This window comes from Hyla sarda, chromosome 4 (assembly GCF_029499605.1).
Source record: "Hyla sarda isolate aHylSar1 chromosome 4, aHylSar1.hap1, whole genome shotgun sequence".
In the NCBI taxonomy this organism is placed as follows: Eukaryota; Metazoa; Chordata; class Amphibia; order Anura; family Hylidae; genus Hyla; species Hyla sarda.
The window spans coordinates 34,627,100-34,630,554 of NC_079192.1; positions in this window are offsets into that span (position 1 = coordinate 34,627,100).

The window sequence follows — 3,455 nt, forward strand, 5'->3', positions numbered from 1 at the left end:
CGGCTATCCCGAACAACCCACTGAGTTAACCGGCAGGTTTCACTTTCGCTTTTAGTCGCGCGGCTCAGCTCTGAGCACGCGGCTAAAGGGTTAATAGCGCGCAGCGCCGCGATCGACGCTGCGCGCTATTAGTGGCGGGTCCCGGTTTCACTATGACGCCGGGCCCGCCGTGATATGACGCGGGGTTACTGTGTAACCCCGATTTATATCACGGGAGCAGGACCAAGGACGTACCAGTACGTCCTTGGTCCTTAAGGGGTTAAAGGGGTTCTCCCTTGTTTATACTGTTTTTTGTTATTATGTTTGTGTGTTATGTGTGTATAAGTATGTGTTTTTTTATGTGTGTTGTGATTATGTATATATGTATTTTCTTACCTTTTGTGAAGATCCGGAAGCTGGCCCCTTTTTCTTCCAGCGGCTTGCTGTGTAACCTCGGCCTCCGCCATGTTGTGTTCGGTAAGTGGGATGTTGGGGGGTGTGTTCTTGCTTCTGTCCTTCCTATCTTCTGACGTCCGAGGCAAATCTTTTCTTCCTGTTTCTTCCGTGGCTCAGCGACAAATCAGCGGCCTCTTCCGGCGCATGTGCAGGTATTTTTTTTTTTTTTTTTTACCAATGTTTTTTTTGTCTAATTGACAAACTGTCTACGCTTGCGCGAAGCTACGCTATTAGCGTAGACCTAACGTACGCTACGCTGTTAGCGTAGCACTTGCGTACTCGCGCATGCGCAGACAGTTTGTCAATTAGACAAAAAAAAATTTATTGGTAAAAAAAAAACTACCTGCGCATGCGCCGGAAGAGGCCACAGATTCGTTGCTGAGCCACGGAAGAAACAGGAAGAAAAGATTTGCCTCGGACGTCAGAAGATAGTAAGGACAGAAGCAAGAACACACCCCCCGACATCCCACTTACCGAACACAACATGGCGGAGGCTGAGGTACACAGCAAGCCGCTGGAAGAAAAAGGGGCCAGCTTCTGAATCTTCACAAAAGGTAAGAAAATACATATATACATAATCACAACACACATAAAAAAACACATACTAATACACACATAACACACAAACATAATAACAAAAAACAGTATAAACAAGGGAGAACCCCTTTAATAGAGCAGTGCGTGACAGAGAGCCCAGAGATCTCAAAGAACTGGAAGACTTTTGTAAGGAAGAATGGACAAAGATACCTCAAACAAGAATTGAAAGACTCTTGGCTGGCTACAAAAAGCATTTACAAGCTGTGATACTTGCCAATGGGGGCAGTACAAGATATTGGCCGACATTTATCATTGTCTTTAGACAGTTTTTTGTGTCTACAAAAGGCACAAAAAGGCGCAAGCAGGGTTTATTTGCGCCTTTTTTTTGCCTTTTTGTTTACACATTTCTGCTGATTTTGAGTTGCAATCCACTGATTTTGGCAATACACATGATATGGAAGGGATTTATGAACCGTGCATTTTTGTAAAAAGGCACAAAAAAAGGCGCAAAGCCACTGAAAAGTCTCTAAAACGACACCAGCCCAGACATGGTGTAGCTTTTTGGTGTATGTGAAGAGAGAAATTTAAGAAAATGTGACCTGCACAAAATGTATCAAATGCTCTGTGAACATTTAATAAATTTGGTTCTCCTACACATTATCAGCACACACAAATGCTTCACTTACACCTACAATGATAAATGTGGGCCAGTAACTCTGCAGGGCACCCAAACTTTTGCAGACGCCATTTTTTTGTTTTCTTTTATTTGTGTAAATGATGGAAATAAAATCTAACTTTTGTTGACATATTATAAGAAGGTCTAATCTGTAATTTGATGCCTTTTGGAGATTTTTCCATCTTTCCTTGGCTTCTTCATGCACATTAATACAAATTTTTACCTGGGGTGCCCAAACTTTTGATCCCCACTGTGATGTATGACACTCAGGACACACATACAGTTGAATACTACAGTGGAATGTGTGGGAGAGCATTGCTTTTATCTGTAAGCGATGTCTTATCGACGCTATTACATCTTCATACCTGCAGCCACTAGAGGCCTGGAGTGTCTTTTCCCTTGTCCAGAAGGAAGAGATGTTAAAGGAGTACTCCGGCGCACATTTTTTTCCTTTTATGCCGTCCGGGCTGCAAAATAAAAGAAAACACACTTTCTCTTACCTGCCAACGAGCCCCCGGAGCTCCGGTACACTCCGGTACAGGTGTTCGGTCCCCGGGCTGTGTGTTTCTTACTTCCTGTTAGCCCGGCATGTCACACGGAGCTTCAGCCTATCACTGGCCGAGGCGGGACATCGCTGCGGCCGGTGATAGGCTGAAGCTCCATGTGACGTGCTAGGTTAACAGGAAGAAAGAAGAATACAGCCCGGGGATCGAACACCTGTACCGGAGCACCGGGGGAGCGTATGCAGGTAAGAGAAAGTGTGTTTTCTTTTATTTTGCAGCCTGGACGGGATAAAAGGAAAAAAGTGCGCGCCGGAGTACTCCTTTAACCGCCTCATGTGGGCGAAGGCATGAAGCTAGGAGACAGAAGGCAGGACACCAAGGGGCCATTATTATTGTTTGAGGCACTGTAGTTAGGGAAAGCTAAGGCAGGTTCTGTAAAAGTATACGATGTCCTTCAGAGATAAAGAAGAAATTGTGCTGGCGGTCCGGGCTTGATGGAGAAGAAAAGGGAAAGTGATGACTCTGCTTAGAGAAGACGTCACCTGTGAGTAACTGCATGTAACCACTGTATGTCATCACTAATATGGTCTGTAGAGATGGTATCTCCCACATACACCCCTGGCGTGCAGGTGTGTAAGTCCTGTGTATAGGAACCATAGAGCTCTCACCACTCTATGGATATAATAAGAATTGAAGTGACTCAGAAGAGATTTTTTAGTTCCGCTAAAGTCTCATATTCCAGTAAGTAAAATAATAGCAGAATATCACAAACCTTTCCTAACCCTGATGCTGCAATGATTCCTTCACTTAAAAAACAAACAGGAAGCCACAAAAGTCTTATTCGCACAGTTATGGGAAGTGTAGAAAACTATGTATTGTGTCTTCTCTTTACAATGTAGGAGAAGTGGTCCTGGAGGAAAAAAGAGGATGGCTTCTCGCGGCGCCTCAAGATCGGGGGATCGTCCAACAGAAAGACAAGTGTCCAAATGGTAAGGGATACTTGTTTATTGAAGATGGATACAAGATAAAGTAAATAAAGTAGAGCAACGCGTTTCGCGAGGTGGCCCCCCCTTCATCAGGCTAGTATAGTTGAGACCTGCACATCTGGTGTATATATGGAGAAAGTTTCAAATCTGCGCGGGAGAGATTAGTGACGTCACTGAAGAATGGAAATGACGCGTTCACGAATATGTTCCGTGGTTGGCACTGTTGGCAGGGAGGCAAGTAAATGTGACAGCTGTCAGTTATATATACCAGATATCAGCGTGGCCATTGGGTTCACGCTGCCACGCTGATATCTAGTA